At 34.0% G+C, this 20348-nt stretch overlaps 1 long non-coding RNA gene and 1 other non-coding gene across 2 annotated transcripts; both read right to left on the reverse strand.

Moving 5' to 3' along the window:
* Window positions 1-222: 222 nt before the first annotated feature.
* On the reverse strand, window positions 223-7575 carry LOC131078263 (uncharacterized). The gene is made up of 2 exons (XR_009113758.1): window positions 5470-7575; window positions 223-5278 (listed from the first exon to the last, which is right to left on the reverse strand). It is a non-coding gene; the product is annotated as an uncharacterized LOC131078263 (long non-coding RNA).
* On the reverse strand, window positions 5124-5273 carry LOC131078297 (small nucleolar RNA snoR135). The gene has a single exon (XR_009113762.1). It is a non-coding gene; the product is annotated as a small nucleolar RNA snoR135 (small nucleolar RNA).
* Window positions 7576-20348: the final 12773 nt, after the last annotated feature.

The raw sequence follows: 20348 nt of genomic DNA on the forward strand, positions 1-20348 counted from the left end.
GAAAATCAAATTGGAAGTTGATTCTTAACTTTTCATCTTTGAACTATAGCACATTACTGTCACTTCACTACACGTGATTTTAGATCATTCTAATTTTTTATCTTCCCATTCATCATTAAAAAATCTTCAGTTCTAACAATTTAACCCATTAACATACATGAGTTTATGATGTCTATCCAGTATAATATAGTAATACAATGAAAGTAGGGGAAAGAACTTGCAGATCAACAATACAAGAGCAGTTAAATTAAATAAATCGTGAACCCGGACATTGTTTATGACAATAGATTGGTCCATTGGCATTCAAAAACTAAATTAAATCACAATCGATGCCCTAGATAAGGTTATAAAATACCAAAAAAGTACTGGTAAAGCATCAATATGAAGTTGAAATGACTCTCAGCTGCTGCTTGTTCTCAACACTATCGTGAAAATTAATATTGCTGCACATGGTTCTGCCTTACCAAGAGAAAGTGCATTACAGGAAAATACTAAACATGTGGCGAAACATCTGTAGATCATCCATACAAAGCTTACAAATAAAAGAAATATATTTGTGTCAACTATCACAAAAGACTTGTTCGTTTGACTCATTATGGTAAAATAAAATAAACAGTTAACTTTTTACCAAAGTAGCTAAATCGTGGGATTTCTTGGGCAATTCTGGGTATGTAACATTCTGGAATCGGATTCTGAAAATAATCTCCCGTCGATGCATTCAGGATTCTTCAGGGTTCGCCTTTTTAGACGCCGAAATGTTTAGTGATTTAGTGATTCTGGTTTGATCTTCATGATATTCTTAAGACCTACAGTGCTGTTTAGGTAACTCAGAACTTATCTATCATGAGATTCTAGTTATATATTTATGAACATACCAAAAATGTATGTGTTTTTAGATGCCGAAATGTTTAGTGATATAGTGATTCTGGTTTGATCTTCATGATATTCTTAAGACCTACAGTGCTGTTTAGTGAACTCAAAACTTATCTATTATGAGATTCTAGTTATATATATATATATATTGAATGAAAGTACCAAAAATGTACCCAACCCCCCAAAAAAAAAAATTTCTGCCATAGCGACATTCCATACCCACGCCCGTTCCTGTACCCAATTCAGCAGCTTAGCTTTTTACATCTCATCCATTAATTTAAAATTTCAAATAACTTTAAAGGTTCACAAAATTATATATATATATTTGTATTAACGTACCAAAAATATACCAAACCCCCAAAAAAATTTCTGCTGTACAGCATTTCATAGCCAAGTCCGTTCCGTACCCAATTCAGCAACTTAGCTTTTTACATCTCATCCATTAATTCAAAATTTCAAATAGCTTTAGAGGTTTGGAAAATGATTTTCAACGAAAGAATTTATATTGTATGAAATCTAGACTGCCCATCCACCCTCAACAAAATTCAAACTCTTTTCAGCATATATGAAAAGTCATATCTCTGTAAACAAATGGTTTTGCATGTAGAGAGCTTTTAATATAGCAAATTCATTACTCGCAGTTTCACAACACAAAGATATATAATTAAACAAATTATCATGTTCTTATATTGGTTGCAAAATTTAGTTTTTACCTGATACCAGTTGCTGCACATACGAAGAGGTTTGAAAGTCAATATCCATAAGGTGGTAGTAGAGTAAATAAAAAATTGAAAACCATTCAACCCAACTACAATCGCAAAACCTCCAGCAGGCAATACAAAGGTGGAGGGTAGAATTTTAAGACGAAAGCCTTGTCACCAAATTTTTTTGGCATAAAACCCAACTATGATCATACTAGCATATACAAAAAATAGAAGAGTTTTTTTATCATAGTAACCAGAATACTTATTTTGACACGAGACCCAACTGGTATGAACATGCATATTTTTTATATTGATTTAACCTCATGATCATATCCACGAATACACAAAGCACTGAACAATTCATCTGCGCCAAGAAGAAAAAGTCATATTGCTGTAAATAACACAGCAGCACAAATCTTTTGTAGAAAAACTCGGCAAATCGAAAGTATATAGATTTTTCCAAAAAAATAAGGATAAAAATCGAATATGGGGTAAAAATTAGACACAAATAAAATGTGAAAAAATAGAGAAAAAGGAAGAAAAACCTATTAAAAGAAACAAAATAAAATTAAGAGTTTGGCGATCAATTATCAAATATCAAAGTAGGAATGTGTGTGCCTATTTAAAATCCTATGAACTTTGCTTTATTCTCTTATTGGTCTTTAGTTCTCAGTTGTGACCTGTTAAGATAAACAAGCATTTCAACTTGCACAAGTAAGAAGCATTAAAATATCATGTCATTGAAGATTCCAAGGAAAAAGTCCAGAGCTTAACATAATGATACTGTTAGACTGGACTGTTGCATCCATAATAATCATGATATACGTGAGGACTCAGGTGTTTAGTTTACTTAATAAATCCTGCCTATTATAGCTATTAAATTTTGCTAAGTCACATATGTACAAAGCTATTTGATTGCAGAAAATAGACATTCGAACTTTAAACTTCACAAAACTTCGAATCTGATCCACATTAGGGTACAAAATTGGATTTTTACAATGTCCCTAGTATTAGTTGCCCAATCTCAACTATCCCCGATTCATTTATCTGAATGATTAACGGAAGAAGATCACTTAATAACATACTTGTATAATATCAAGGCTGAAAGTCTAGGCATATCCCTACAAGCTTCCAAAAACATAAGAACCAGGGGCTTGCACTAAGAGCTAAGCCAACCACTGAATCCCTGAGTCACATTATAATTTGCAGTTGAATAGTAGAAGTAGATCCGATGGTTATTTGTTGCTGGATACAACCACTAGATCTTTGAACTAAAACTTATTAGCAGACAACCTCAATTTCTAGTAAAAATCACCTTCCAGAATGATAAATACAATATTAATTTGTAGTTATTCCCTCAAGTTTGTCTCCGCTATTCCTTTTCTACGGCCCTGTAGTATTGTAGTGGCATTTTGTTCTCTCTAAGATGGATTTTAGATTCTAAAAAGTCTGGATTCCAACTTATTACTACTTAAAGAATACTTAAAAAAAAAAATCATAATTTTTATGCAAAATACAGGTACAAAATGTATCAAATGAGTTTGGTGGGAGTTTGAGGATGATCCCCCAATGGATCGACAGGTAGTGCCGCTCACGAGGTATGAAGGCAGCACCCCTAGTCCATTCCCTATCGAGAAACAGGGTGGGGTTGATGGGTAAAGGCCCTGCCACCAAGTCCAACTGAAGATTTTCAAAGTCACTCAGACCTTCCTGGCACACATCATTTTCGTAATTTTATAAAAGACAAAAACAATGCTTATAAAACCAAAAAACCAGAGCTTTTAGAGTGCTTGATCCATATTTTTCATGTGGAACACGAGTCAAAGACTCAAACTTGTTGAGTTGTAAAAAACAATTGTCAAAAACTAGCAAGAAAACTCAATGACTCAACTCTGAAAAACAAGATTACTAGCTGGCTTTCTCTAAATTCACGTCTTTCCTTTTAAAAGCAAAAAATCAGTTTCCCTCATCAATTTTAACCATAAAAATAAAAATCTCTCTCAAAAATTATATAAATTAGTAAAATTACTAATTTAACTCCATTTTTTAAAGAATTTTATTGGTCGTAACAAATATAATAGTGAGAATTCAAATACTATAATTACTTCACATTAAACTTTCTTAAAGATATCAGTTTCAGAATGCTATACAAAAAACATCAACAATTCCAAACTGTGACCTAAGTCTTTTGTCAACAATTAAAGATGCGTAAGGGAAAAAGCATTAACAGGAGCTGAGCAGGAGAAAAGCCCTTCAGTGCTGTTGCGTGGAGTCATCACAGCACAAGAAGACGGAAGAAATATGAAAACACTGCAAAATGTGTGTATATAAACCCTACTGATGATAAATATTAAAATTTGTCAAACCCACATTACCCTTTTTCAAATTAATCATGATTAAATTCAAAAAAATCACAAAAAATAAAAAACCAGTCAAAATTGCTGTTCAACAATTTTTAAACAAAATTGCATTTTTTTAGGGAAAATATCAGCATCTTAGAAGTTTCGTGAATAACAACGATTTTTCCCTGATTTCCTTCTATGGTACCCATCTATTTACTTAAGCAAGCTCTAAATTGCAAAGGAAGTCTTGTTGATTAAAACAATTAAAACAAACATTTTATCATAAGCATTCAATTAAAGCAAAATGCCTGGCAATCCCTCCTATAATGTTATAGAATGATAGAAAATGCGTAAGCTTACACTAATTACTAAACTACATATGTACAAAAAAATGTAATAAGCATATTAATAGATTCTCCATACCTTGGAGAATTCCTTGCAAGAAGGTGCAAGCTAATTTTAAAAAATGCTCTTAGTATTTACTATTTATAATAACTCATTTAATTAACAAATGAGACTGAATGTTCAAAGGATTGAGCTTAATTGGTTAAAGCATTGAGTTCTCATTGTGGAGAACCAAATTCAAACAGGTCCAAATTCCCATCAAAACATCTAATGTGGAATTCTAAGTTGAGACACTTGATTCTTTCATGGTTGGTTTCTAAATAAAGTGAGTTTCTAAACAGTGACTCTTGGTCTTCCATATGTGAATTTTGGGTGTCTAAATAAAGTGAATTTCTAAACAGTGACTCTTGGTCTTCCATATGTGAATTCTGGTGTATTGCTCACAAAGAGCTTGTATTAGTCTCTAGTAATTGCTCACAAGAGCTTGTATGGGTCTCAATGTCCATACTCATATTAGCAGAATATTTATAAACAGTCTGCAACATAAACAAATGAAGAATGAGATTGCGCAGGCACTAGAGGGAAAAACCCCAAAAGGCACATTACAATCTAACCACCCATTGAATGCATCTCTGTCATTGGATTTGTACACGAATGGCAATGAAGTGAGTATTAGTAGTAATTATACATTCTATTCAACCAGTTGGGAATGCCTAATAGAAAATTGTAAGGTGATCAAACAATTAATAAGTAAAACAGAGCCTTTGCTGGAGAACAAGAGACATTTAAAACATTAAGGAAAATTTTGCTTAAAGAAAGCAATCATCCGGAAAGCTTATAGATAAACCTTGAAAAGTTAAAATGTTGGGAAAATGATTATCAGAGAACCCATTATAATTTGAGTCTCGATTGCCCACTTTCCACCAAATACTATTGCAGTTCCTCTTCAGCAGATATGAAGAAATCATATTGCTGTACACACATGGTTCTGCTCCATACAAACTGTTTAGCTAACTGAAAAACCAATAAGTTCATTGCATTAAAACAAAGTTCGAACTTCAGAGATAATTGTTCTGAGAAAATCAATAAGAAAAAGTGCACCAAAAAAAATTGAATCTCTAACCCCTCATTGAATGAATCTTATTATAATTGTAAGATGACTATTCTGATGTGATTGGTAAGGTTTTAAGCTTGACAGTGCCTACCCCTGATTTTGGATTTGTACACTAAAGATGATGGAATGGGTACGAGCAGTACTTATGCATTCCACTCAACCTGTTGGGAACATCTAGAAAACGATTAGAAGGGAATCAACTCAAATCAAACAATTTAACAGGTAAAACAGAGCCTTTGCTGGAAAAAAAAGGAACATTAAAAACACAAAAACGGATTTTTCTTAATGAAAGCATTTGTTGGGAGAACATTACATAAACATTGAAACATTTAAATGTTGGGAAAATGATCGTCGGAGAACCATTTATAATTCGAGTCTCAACTGCCTGCTTGTTACCAAATATTGTTGCATTTACTCTTCAGCATATATGAGGAAATGATATTACTGTACACAGTACACACATGATTCTGTTTCATGCAAACCATTTAGTTTAACTGAAAACTCATTTAGCTCATCGCGATAAAACAAAGTACTTACTTTAGTGATCTTTATTACTAGTAAATCAATAAGTTAAACGCAGGCAAAAATATTTGACGGCACCCAATGCAGATCACTTAGGTAACTACACTCACATGGAATGCAAAATTAAGGAAAATCAAAACTAACTGTCTCAGATTGTTAGGTACACAATATCTTCAACTCAAGACACGCAATAGTGTGATAAAACTTGAACAATTGCTTAACATACCGATGCTTTTGACAAAAGATTTTCCTTTCCCTAAACATTTCTTTGTGCAATTAAAAATTATTTTGAACAAGACACTCTATGGTCCGAGTTTTATGTTGAACAAAAGCTAATGTGAAGGCTAGTTTTTGCAACAAATTATTTTTTGCACACACTAAGGTCCATATAAAACCAAGACTAACAATAGAAGAATGCACATCAGCCTCGGTCGTCCTTCTACAGATACTGTGTGTGAATAAACCAAACTCTAATACTCTATTGAGGACATGAGGTCCTTCCTCCACTTTACATTAAACATCCATGTCATCCAACCTTAACCTTAATCCTAATCCTAACCCTAACCTAAGCACGAGATGGATACCGCTGTAATGAGGGGCTTCTTATAATGTGAAAAATAGACATTATTTCAGGCAAGATGTTCTGGTCAGTTTGTGGTTTAAAGATAACAGGGTTACATTACGATGTCGTCCATGTTCATAAATCTTGATGATATGGTTCAAGAGATCCGACACCGCATTTAAGGCAGCCCACAACCACACTCGGAATTAATCAAATGAAATATGTAAACATATAATTAATTCCCTCTTGAAAATACCAATTGATCACAACTACATCCTATGTTACTTACAGTACAAGCTACGGAAGGGATTTCTAAATCCTCGAACATTTTAACTCAGTTCTCGTAGCGCTCTCCTCTCTTCAGCTTCTTTTCCAAATCTGAACGAACATCCCTCCTGTGGTGCCCCAGAGTTAATTTTTAGCCACAGTAGAAAAAGTAACGATGCGATTTTTAGGTCGGGCTACATCATCCTATACTGCAATTGGTTGGCTACGTTTCCTAATCCTTTCTTGCAATTTCAAACCCGGGCTTTTAGGGAATAATAGTCTGAGAGGTTACTTAGGGTTTGCGGCTTGCTTAAGGGTTGTAAGCGAGGGTTCAAGGCGCAACACCGCCTTTAAAGCAGTCCACAACCACACTTGGAATTAATCAAAAGAAAAAAGAAAACATATGATTAAATCCCTATTTTAAACAAATCACTCTCCTCTCTTCTGCTTCTCTTCCGAATCAGAACCAGGTTCCATCCCCTGCTGCCCCTGCTTTTTAAGTTAGGCTACATTATCCTGTACTGCAACTGGTTGGGTAGGTTTTCTAACACCTTTTGGCAATTTCTGGTACTCAAACCTGGGCTTTTTGAAAAGAATAGTATGGGAGATTACTCAGGGCTTAGGGTTGTAAACGAGGGTTTTGATACAGTGACACCCAGAAAAATCTGCAGCTCCTGGACTATGACCTTGCCGTCTGGCCCTGCCATGTGGCACGATCCAAAGCACGGAATCACAGAACCTTAAAGGAGCTAGAAAATCCCGTCGACAAGCAGCATACAAAACCTCTAAAATCATAACTACTCTTGAAAATTTGGTTTTCAGGCACCTAAATGGTGCTGCGCTAAGTTTCTTTGGGAAAATTTAAGATAAAATAAAATTAAGTACTTTTAAGTCATGTAATCAAATATAATCATAATATTTTGATATGTGTGTTTTTAAATTTTTGAATTATGTAGAATTTTTTCTGATTAATATTTTAGAGCAAATTTTATGATCTATTATTAAGATCAGAAAATAAAATTAGAAGATGTTAAAAATATAATCAGGACATTTAGTTTGAGAACAAATTTTATGATCTATTATTAAGATAAGAAAATAAAATTAGAAAATGTTAAAAATATAACTAGGAATCGCACCTTAGTGTGCAATGGGTACGTCGAGGATATCTTTGATATTGTATTTAAGTTAGTTTTGGACCTTGAACAATATATGCAATTAACACAGTAATGTTCCTTTTTTTGTACAAATTATTTTTGCAAACTCTTTTGAATTGGAAGTAACTAATAATACAATGGTGTTACGAGTAAGGGAAATTATCGTATTGTAAAATTTGTACTTGTAGAGTATGAAAACAAGATATAATTAGAAAGTCAAAAATTGTACAACTTTTGTTACATGCTTGATTGTTTAACATTGATTATTGAATATTTGTAGATTGTGTTTGTAGAACTAGTATTTGATAATGCTAGCAATCGCTCCTCCTCTTGTTTTCGATGAGCAACATATGGGTTGGTTTGCATGTGTGAATATATTTTGAATGTGAAGGTGGGGTGTATGCGAAGACTTGCGAGGTCACGAACTCTTGAGGTAGCTATGAATGTCAATCCTTGATGATCAATGTTGTCGATGTCGATTGTTGCTCGTTGGAGTGTGAGCCCCTATGATTTGTATATAGTTAATGCCCATGCCATTTTTAGTGGTATTTGACAGTGAACACCATGACTCACAGGGGTTATAGTGACATTTTTTGGTTTATTGTGATCCCACATTGGTCCTCTGTAATTTTTGAAGCGAACAACAACAAATAATGGAAGTTGAGGTGGTCTTTCTCCATGTCTATATACAATTTCTTTGAATTTTCCAAGTGCACCATTTACAAGCCCTGTTTCCACCCACAAATTTGAGTATAACATAACCTTTTGGCCAATACATAGGAGTATGTTAGATTCAAGTTGTTCTTCTTCTGGATTTGAGCATGTTGATCCCCTAAGTTACTCTACTATGGATAATGCTACTGGCATTGCTGGAGATAACAACATACGTTTATTATGTGAAGACACCATTTCATTCATTGTAAATAGATGTATGGGGGGTGAGAAATGAGATTGCTCTTCAGTTGTGAGTGAGGAGCTTGATAGTGACATTAGAAGTTGGCAATCTGCAATTATAGGCTTTGCATTTCATAAATTTGAGAGAAGGGCACGAAAACTAATTTGTGTTGGATCATCTCCAATTTGACGAAATATTTTGTTCAAAGTTATAATTGTTGTGAAAGAATGCCACAATATTCCCCTATAAGAAGTTGAAGCATACATAGGGATATCTTTGACTGGTGGTAGCTGCCCTAAGTCACCGAATAGCATGATTGATTGTCCTCCAAATGGGATATGATTTTGGCTTGGGAATGCTTCACATAATTTGTTGTCAATTTATTATAGTAGCTTTGGGCCAATGAAACTCATTTCATCTATTAGAATGTATCGAGTGAAGTACACACTCTCTTGGAATGTTGCTAGCGTTTATCTTTGTAAGGGGGTCATTTCTTTTATTGGTATTCTCAAGGCAGAATGAATTGTTGATGCTTGTATGTTGAATGATGTGATACTTGTTGGTGCAAGAAGTAGTAGTGGTGATTGGCCAATTGGTGTTGTGATCATCAATGTGATCTTGATGCTTTTAATCAAGTGAGACTTTCTAGTTCCAGCTATTCCTTGAAAAATTATCTTAAGTGGCGGCTACAAAGTAGTGGCTTGTAGGTGTGAAACAACTATATCATATGCTTTTTTTTGCTCAGTAGATAGGTGAAGTTGGGTATTTTGATTGAGATCATAGGGAGCTTGAAATGTTGGCCGATTTGAGTATATGAAAGTAGTGTCTATTATTTATTCTTGTGAATTTACATGAACCTCTCCCCAATCATGGTTGAGGTCAATTCCATGTCGACCAAGCATGTCAATTTCATCAATGTGCATAGGGAGGCCTGGATATAGACTTGATAAGATTTGTCGTTCATTAGGTATATCTTCTTGCATGTAGTCCTCCTAAATAGGTGGACTTCCAGTATTAAAGTTTCTTCATTTGGTTGCAGAGGTGTGTGCCGCACATGCCATGGTTGGTAGTAGCAAGAGAAAGTTTCCCATTTTTCTATAACTTGGTCATCTGATGTACCAATATCAATCTGAATATTATGAAATGGATGGTGTAGCGTCCTAAAATTGCGACACTTGCAATTTCGACTGCATTTGGGTCTTCACGATGGCGATGCAACACGGAACCTGAATGGAGACCCCGAAACTTGTCCACAACATCAAAAACTGCATTTTTCCAGCACCCTGCCTGATCCCTCCTTACACCCTGCTGTCCTGGGAGGTGGGACCAGAGTGCCCAGCGCCCTGGTCCTTCAGGACTAGGGCGCCTAGCGCCCTGGTCCCCCAGGACCATGGTGCCCAGTGCCCTGGTCCCTGGCCCTATTTTGGGCCCGGTCTCCTATGGGACTTCGGGCCTTTTTGTTTGCAAATTGGAAAATAACATTTCCTAGTCGCCCTAAGGTCGGGAAAATCAGTCTTTTAACCCTAATTGGCAAGTATATAAACTACTTTTCCTCTCCCATTTTGAGGAGGGAGGACATATGTGTACAAGATGTGGAAACGACATTCAAGCATTCAAGCATTCAAACATTCCTTCAAGCAATTGATCATTCTAAGTCTCCATTCAAGGCTAGGTGTTGCATTCAAGACAAGGATTCAACCATTGAAGAGGAGATCACATACTACAACATACAACATACAACAACATCTATACCTTTGCATATAAGGATACAAACATCCTTACAACAAGGTATTAGTACTTGTTTTACATTACATTTACAGCATTTCTCATTTCTTGGTTAATTCCAAAACCGGGGTTTGACCTAAAGGCAAACCCCTCATCCCTAACCTCCCAATCGTCCTCTCTTTTCTGTGTGTAGGTTGCAGGTACGCGGCTGTAATTGAAGATCTGGAATCCTTGTGCAGAGACGAACAGATCCACCTTTGTTTCGCGGATTTTTCGGAGGACCGTGTGCATGTCGGGCGCCATCGTTCCGTCAACTTTCACTCAAATTTGCAGAACAGCACCGTCTCGATATTTTACTGCTAATTGCAGGTCCGCAGCTTCATATCATATTCCTATCTCAGTTTATAAGTGAATCTTTCCTACTTTACATGCATCCCTAGTTCAATCTTTCTATCTACATTTCTTTACAAAAGAGGGTATCCTTGATGTCTTAACCCTTGAAACTCATATAGAATCCAATCTTGCATTGCGTGGGATTGGATCTTGTGGGTTTCAACCCCTCTTTTGAATGTAAAGTCTCTCCTAAGTGAAAACCATCAACCCTAGTGAATCTCCCTTCTCTCTCCTCGGAGTTGGGGAGGGGAGAACGACTAGGGTTCGATTTTTCCGCTTTACAGATGGTATAGTAGTAGTTGAGTCTAACAAAATGCTTGGAAAGCTTTTTCATATTTTTTGAGGATGCTTCTGAATCGTGGAGATACTCGAACAATGGCTGGTGTGGATTGTTCTTTCCATTGGTTGTGCTTTCGAGATGCTTTGAAGGGCCACTTTTGAGTGACTTGAATAAGTGACAATGTTTCTAGATGTGTAGGTCATGCCATATAAGCATCTATATAACTTGGGGACATGGTTGTGGATGTGGATGAGATTGAAAAATGTAGAAAGTTTTTTCGGTTTACATTTAAAGAAACAAATGTCCTGCTACATATGGAGAGTGATCATTTTCAAAGAAAGTGGCAAGTCTCTTGAGCACCGATGTCTCGATCTACAAGAGTATCAATAAGCATTTTTTTAAAGGCAATTGGGGCAGGTTTGTCAGGCTCAAAATTGGTTGAAATGCGAGATAGCATAGCATGGTATGTTTTAGATTTATGTTAAGCTCTTGCTGCATATTTTGCGATATATTTTAGAACTGCATTTATTGAGAGAACAGGTTGGCAATCTACATTGGCCCTCCAAATAGAGAGTATAGATGGGTTGTGAAGATTCAAGTGGTCATCATTTCTTGCAAGAGTATGTTTAGGTTGGTCATTATCATCATTGGAGAGGATTGAATTCTCTTGCATGTTCCAAGGGGCTTTATAATGACAAACAAGAGATGTCCCTTTTTTTTTCGAGACAAGTTTGTAGGGTGCACTTTGTGTGGTGTTGTACACAGTTTGCCAATTCGTTGTAGTCAGTGGAAGGGTCTGTTGTCATTATGATTCTTGTGTCCATCAAGCAAGGATCATCAATAGGAGATTTGTGAATCATTATGTTTTTTAATTCAATGGTTTTTGGGTTCCATGCAAAGGCATATCTATCAATGTAGTTAAGTGCATTTTGTACTGATTGAATGTTATTCCATTGTAATTTTTCAAGGCTAGGTGCTTCATGGAGCCAAATGAAACCATGGATATGTGCAGATCCTCTATGTTGCCACTCATACCTGCGAAAGGAATTTTTAGTGAGTAATATAAGTAAAAAGTGTTGTAGTACAATATTATAATAGTTTAAGAATTATACCTATACCAATAGTCTTTTGCACCAAGGAGTTTTTCCAAGACCTCTTCACAAAATGATGTAAATCTGTGGTGCATGTATACTACAGTAAGGTGTGGGTTTTGAACTATATTTTGTATCCTCCATCTAGAAGCTGCAAATGGTTTTGTAGGTGCATTGGATGGCATGATACTGTGAAAGTTTGACCATTTTGTATTTGTTGCATTGAATGTGAAGAATAGTTTTGGACAACCAATCTAAATAACTATTTCTGAGAGCTCTCCTCCACGCTGGTTCCAGAATGGGTGTGCACCATGAATTGATGAGGTAAACCGCATGAGTTGGTCAACAAGCTTGTCATCAGGCAAGTCCTTTAGTCTTTGGCGTAAATCAGAAATTATTGTTGGTAGAGAATCATCTAGTTGTCTTTGCACAAAAATAGAGGATGTGGCTTGAATTCGATGATGCTTCAGTATGTTTAGTATGAAGTATCTAAATCGTGGGTGTTTCCCAAATCTATTATCATGGTATTGTAGAAGATGTAGAGCATATTCATGTAACTTAATTTCTTTGATGCATTGTTGTTGAATATGGTGCTTCCTTTTGGAAACAAAGTGGGAAATGTCATTGCAAACAATCCTTCAGTGGTGTATTAATTTATGGGGGATGGAGAAATGGGTGGCCAATTTGGAGTAGGAGTTGGTCGTCCTTTCCCTAGTTGTAGTAAAGAGTGCACCTCTTCAACCTCTCTAAGTGCAGGTGGAATATTTGCCACAAATGAAGATTGTGATTCCATGTTCACTTATAATGCATCGTCCTCTATAATATCTGATTGTGTGAACTTTGCATCTCTTGGATTAGTGGTTGAAGTTGTTGCATATAGAAGGTCTGAGATGTTAATAGAGGCAATGGGTAAAGATGTTAATGCAAGTTCATCTAACTTTACATCTTTATAGTATGGGTCATTGATTATCTTATATTTCAATGCTTCATGAACACTATCTCTATTAACATAAAAGATATTTTTCTTTCCCAATGCTTTCCCTTTTTATTATTATTATATCCATTTCATGTATACGCCTTGGAAAGTAGGATTCAATTGTAGTACTATCTTGGGGAAAACAAATAGTGTGGCCACTATATTTGAGTTGCCTTCCCCTAGCATAAGTAACTTGAAGTACTGAGCTAACCCTTGCAATCAACATATCCTCAATTTGAGATAGTCTTTGCAAACATATAGGTTGTTGATTAGGATCCATATTGTTCCATTTTGAGAATTGATGACCATTATTTTCTAATGTGCATCTATAACAAGTAATTATTCCATCACATTTCTTAGTTTTGATGCTTGGATATCTTTCCATACAAACCAAACATGTTGACATGTTTGAGAGGCTATCCAACTTTGAATGAAATTTATTTCTAGCAATGAATAATTTTGAGAGAAAGGTGATGGAGGTTGCATTTGGGCAAAAAGGTTGGGCTCAATTATCTATTGTAATTGAGGTGGATGTGATGGTAGATGGAAAGGATTATTAGATGGAGAGAATATAGATGTGGAAGCTTCATCAAGAAGGATATGTTGGTTTTCTCGTCTTCTTTTCTTAATAATGTCTTTCCTTGCATGGTACCGTATGTGTTGCATTTCATTTCGGTGAGCATGCTTTTCTTGCATCTTTTCATTGTGTTCTTCCATTTGAAGTTCCTTTGAGAATTAGGAGAATGTGATCTATCTGTAAATGATGATCATGTAAATAGTATATATATAAAGAATGAAAGAATGTGAATTGAAAGCATCTAGGTATTTGTAAGAATTATTTTTTGTGTTATTTTACAAAAAAATCTGCATGCATAATTTTAAATAATTTGGTCAACTATTATAACTAAACTTATGAGATAATACAATGTGGCATATAATTAAAGTAACACAAAATATCTTGATACATAAGATTAGAAAAGAGTCTAAATACTTGCTATGTAACCAATGTAAATAATAATAAGGCTCCTAATAAATAATTCTTATCAATCTACTTCTAGTTTCTCTTGAACTAATGTCAAATCCTTTGCAAAATTATAAAGAGATAAACTAACTATTTCTTCCACTTGAAGTAATGTTATGTTTATCTTAAGATGGTTCTTACAAATCATAATCTTATCAATTTCAAATTTTACAAGAGAGCTAATGTTTTCTTCTAAAATTTACTTCAATTAAAATTAGTATTTAAATTTTCTAACAAAGTGATCATATGATAGGTTTGTTGAAAACTCATTTTCTTAATAAAGTTAATTTAATCCTATAAATGAGACATAGAATTCTAACTTTATTCAATTTACATAGATATGCAAACATAATTTGAAAGGACATGGGTGCCCAACTATTATATATAAGCTTAGGACATAACAAGTTATGGAAATAGAACTTTGTACATAACAAAAAGTAGGAAATGTTTTGAGGTACAAATCAATATATGACTATAGTTCAACATGTACTAATATTTAAATGCAATCAAGCTAAAGCAACTTAACAACTGTAATAATGATGCTTTGTGTTTCGTGCCCACCAAATGGGATCTTTTTTATTTTAAGATCAAGTAGAAACTGACAATTGATTACATTGTCTAAGATTTGTTTAGCACCATCAAGCTCTACTAGTAGAAGTTCAAAATATTCTGTGCCAACACCCAACAAAGCATTTGTTGGTCCTTCAAAAGTAACTTTAATGAGTTCACATGTTTCATCTTGCAAGTCAATTTTTAGCATATAGCCAAAATCACATTCAGAGAGATCAATAGAAATGTATTTGGTGAAGTTTGGATTACTTTTTTCTTGCATTTTTTGTTGTCCACAATATGAGGACAAGAAAGGTAGTAAAAGTTATCCACATAGAGTTTTGAGATAGTGGCCTTTACACACACATTATCCTCCTCAGAAATGCTTCTATTTTTTATAGAAGAAATAACTTGTGGATTTTTAAAGTTGTGGGAGGAAAGGTGGCTCTTTGACAATGAAAGGGAATGATGGTCAATGAGGAAAAAATAATATAGAGTGACGAGGAAAATAGGATTAATTAAAATTTATGAATTCAATATCCATCCACTAGTAAAACTTTTATTTTTTTATTCATTTTTTTATAAAATTCTCTCACAAAATTATATATTATTTTAAAAATGGATACTCTGCTTTGCTTAAAAAAAATCTTTCTCAATCCCAACTGGCCAATGAGGAAAAAAGAATGTTGAGTGACAAGGAAAATAGGAATAATTAAAATTTGTGAATTATGGTCATGGCATGTTTAATCTTGTTTTATAAAATGATAAATTGTGAGGGAAAAACATGGAATGAAAAGAGTCAAAATCAAACTATTATAATTTACTATGATTTATTTCTATTTTTCACTTAAATCTCTATCCACTACTAAAACTTTAATTAATTTGTTTATTTATTTTTGATAAAATACTATCACAAAATTATAATAATAACTGGACAATGAGGAAAAAAGAATGTTGAGTGATGAAGAAAATAAGAATAATTAAAATTTGTGAATTCAATATCGATCCACTACTAAAACTTTTATTTATTTATTTCATAAAATACTCTCACAAAAGTATAATATTATTTTAAGAATGGGTACTGCTTTGCTTACAAAAAAAAATTATTTTAAGAATGGATACTCTGCTTTGCTTACAATAAAAATCTTTCTCAATCCCAACTGGCCAATGAGGAAAAAATTTTATTTATTTATTTTTTCATAAAATACTCCCATAAAATTATAATATTATTTTAAAAATGGATACTCTACTTTGCTTACAAGAAAAATATTTCTCAATCCCAACTGGCCAATGAGGAAAAAAGAATGTAATTTGTGAATTGAATATCGATGAAGCAGTAAAACTTTTATTTATTTATTGATAAAATACTCTCACAAAATTATAATATTATTTTAAAAATGGATACTGCTTTGCTTACAAAAAAAAATTATTTTAAAAATGGATACTCTGCTTTGCTTACCAAAAAAATATTTCTTAATCCCAACTGGCCAATGAGGAAAAAAGACTTTGCTTTGCTTACAAATAAAATCTTTCTCAATCCCAACTGGCCAATGAGGAAAAAACAATGTTGAGTGACGAGGAAAATAGGATTAATTTAAATTTGTGAATTCAATATCGATGGTCATGACAAGTTCAATTGTCTTGCATCAATTTTTAGAAGATGTAAACCATTGATCTTCAGAGTTAACTCAATTACTTCAAATAGGGTATGCCTTCGACGTAATTACGACATTTAGTTTTAAAAATTGATGATATTATTAATTTAATTTTTTAATTATTCTATTTTTAAATATCTTTAATATCTAATAATATAGATACACAAATAATAAATTAAATAATTTTATCTTAAATAATAAACATTTAATTAGAGTATTTTACTAATGTGGTGATTTTGTTTGTATTTTTTATTTTGTTTTAATTTATTTTTTTGTGAAGGAGATTGAGCATTGTTTAACTTCCATTACCTAGGGGTAGAACATTAAAAACCATGGTAGGGGCTTGATTATCTTCCATCAATCAACAAAGCCATTGAAAACTATTTAACTATGTGCCAATAAAATGAGGTAATTAGGTGCTCTAAGAATATGATAACTTGATTGAACTAGTTGAATTCAAACCAAATGTGGCTTTGTTAAGAAATAATAATTCTTGAGTAGTTGGTTGTTCAAAACCTCTAATTTGGGTTAAGGATATGAAATGAAATCTATGATGGTAGGACTTAAATTAGTTTTCAAAATAAACATGTCATTCTCATCTCTCTACTATTTTTTAAATATTTTATAAGCTAGTTTTTAAAAAAGTTTATTATCTTGAAAAATACATGCTAACTAGTTGTTTTAATAGATGTGCAAACTTTTTTGGGAATTACACCATGTATGTCAAATATTCATGTTTTCTCTTTTTATTTCTTCCCTTCAAAAGGGTCAAATAAGTAAATTTTATTCTTCATCTTGTACCAAAAATACCTTTCATTACCTTTACATTCTATGTCTATACCTCTAGTTTTGTCTTCATTATTTTCAATCATATTGAAATCTCCCCCAATAATCTAGGGGAGATCTTGAAGGTTACTCGTCCATTTACATAGCTCAATTCTATCCCTATACTCATTAGGAGAATAGATTTAACATATTTCTATCAAGATTCAACTATGTAGTTTCCAAGTCAAACTCATTGACCCATGTTTCATGAGTAGTGGGTCACAAGAACCCATCTCTCATGAGAATGAATGGTTCACTTAGCATTCATTGCATTTAATTGATGCTCACAGAGGTGAAGCATTGGGAATTATAGGGAGGTTACCCATCCCAATACTACTCTAACCCAGGCGCCTTTAACCATGAAGTTTCCTCCTAGATTAAACCCACTTAGCTTGCAACCCCATAATTTGCAAAACCTTTTAGGAAGTGTTGTGCCTTATGAACCATTCATTATAGAGCCCCTTTAGCTCATCAATTTATAAGAGATATTTTCCACAACAAGTCAAATTATGATATTGCTACCAAGATTCAATTGTGTAGTTTTCGGGTCAAACTCATGGACTCATGTTTCAGGAGTAATGGTTCACAAGAACCCATCTCTCATGATATACCAAATTTATTGCTCTCATTTTCTATGATAACCCACACTGCCTTATTGCATGGAAAAACTTTAGAATTAGACACATATTGAGCCCATTTATTAGATATAAGGATGGATGATCCTCCCTTATCTTTGATATGCTTAATAAAATAGGGGGAATATTGTTTCCATATAAACTTGAGATTAGTTTCAAGAGTGAAGCTAACTACCAACACTTCTTATTCTAAGACGATATCTTTTTTGTTTATTCATGTTTAAATACTTCCTAGCAATATATTTCCTCTTAGGGGTTTCTAACCCCCTAACATTCCAGGAAGAGAAATTTAAGGTCATTAGAACATATCATGTGTAGTACCCCTCCCTGATCAGACTCTTTTTATATGTTTTTGATTGACTTTAGTGGAACATTATTGTATATTGATTCATATTTTATGCGATGTAATTTCATGCTTTATCTGGATTTGTGGTGTATGATTTTATGCAATATCTTAGTGCTTATGATTAATGTTATTTTATGGATCATTAACATGGACTGACACTCTTACCTTATATGTGTGATGCGTTATTTATATGTTGTGTGTTTGCAAGTGTATTGGGATGCGAGGGGATGATTTTCCTTCACTCACTCCCATGAGACAGGGAACGTCATGATTATGCACATGTGGTTCTTTGGTGTAGGATATTGCAGGTACTAGTATTGGGCAGGTACGGGGTATCGACTCCACCTGGTTTCATAGGTCTGAGCGTGCCTTATATGTCCAATGGAAGTGGAGGAGATAGTTATTGGACCCTTACGTGACCCGCAGTTACACTCGTGTGAGTGTTGTCAGTCGGTTGTCTTTCATGTCTGGCTGGTATGCGATTCATAGTGCTTTGGTTTGGTTATTTGTGAGTCATCATTTGGTCATTCTTCATTTTGCATGCTTTCGTTCATCTGAATGGTTATTTAATTGAATGGATGATGCTATCTTATGCTGGTGTAATTAGTTAATTATTATGCTCTGAGATTATTGATTTAATTAAATTAATGATTTGCTAGATTAAATGGTTAAATGGCTTATTTCTTTGAGTAAAGTTGCATTAATATATTTTGTGGAAGGAAATAAATAATTACCTAGCCATTTAAATGTTAAATGCTTATGTTGAAAGAAAGTATTTTGGAAATAGAAATTTAATAAAAAGCTTTTCTTTTTACCCTTCCATTTGACTTTTGCATTTTAATTGTTGGAAAAGAATTATTTTTGGAAGAGAGTAAATCTGATTGATTTTTACTTTTTAAATAATTTAATCTAATTGGTGGAGAAAACTTTCAACCTAGAAAGTTTAGGTTGAAATTATTTTCCCCATATATTCCTGGAAATTCATGGGAAGAGGAGGCAAAATTTTTGGAGAGAAATTTGGAAAACCATTCTGAAGGAGGAGCTAGAATTCAATTTGGTTTGCAAGGATTGAGATTCTCCATCATTTTGCTTGCTAGTTTGCTTCAAGGTTGGATTTAATCTCTTCTTGTTTTAAATTCAATTTTAAATTTTTTAGTTGCTTCCTGTGTGTTGAAAAATACAAATCTCCTTGTAAATTCTTGTGGAATGATTGGAATGGAAGAAGAAATGCTTGTTATTGTTGATTTTGTGAAGCTTATATCATATGGTTGCTTATAGGAAAGAAATGGTTCATTTCTCTATTTGCTATATGTTTTTTTGTTCTTGAAAATCAACTTGTGGAATTATCTCTTCTATTGTTGCCTAATTGTTATTTATTGGGTTCTTGTGTGACTTTATTTCATCATTTACCTTATTGGTAAATATCCCTTTGAAATTTGGATCTTGGCATTGTGTGTGTGCCCGTGAATGATTAGGGAATAAATCATTTTCATGTTTAAACAATTTTATGGCATATTGATTTTTAATGCTTTGGGAAGCATGTAATTATTTTATTTGTGGACTTTACCTTACCTGTGGTGGGCTAGTCCCACCATGCGGGTTGGTAGTGTCTGATACCTGTAGGTAGCACTACTACCGGTCGACAGTACTGCTACGCGGTAGCAATACTACCGGTCAGTAGGACTGTTACACGGTAGCAATACTACCGATCGGTAGGACTGCTACTGGTTGGTAGCGGCTGCTACCGATCGGTAGCGGCTACTACTAACAGTAGAAGCACTACTGGTCGGTAGCGGCTGCTACCAGTCAGTAGCAGCACTATCGGTCAGTAGGCTTGCTACCAATCAATAGTAGTACTACCGGCAGGTAGTGTTTGCTGCCTCAGGAGCAGCACTACTGCAGGTTGGCCTTGACCCCCGCGTGACACTTATACCTTCGCAGTACACCCCCTTTTCATGTGCTGTGAATTTTGTATAAAATGGAATATTTTTATAGTTGGTTTTATGTTATTATAAATGGTAATTTCCTTATGATTTTTATTATGTGGTTTAATAAATTTATCTATGGGAATCAA

The sequence above is a fragment of the Cryptomeria japonica genome, chromosome 7, assembly GCF_030272615.1.
Source record: "Cryptomeria japonica chromosome 7, Sugi_1.0, whole genome shotgun sequence".
Classification (NCBI taxonomy): Eukaryota; Viridiplantae; Streptophyta; class Pinopsida; order Cupressales; family Cupressaceae; genus Cryptomeria; species Cryptomeria japonica.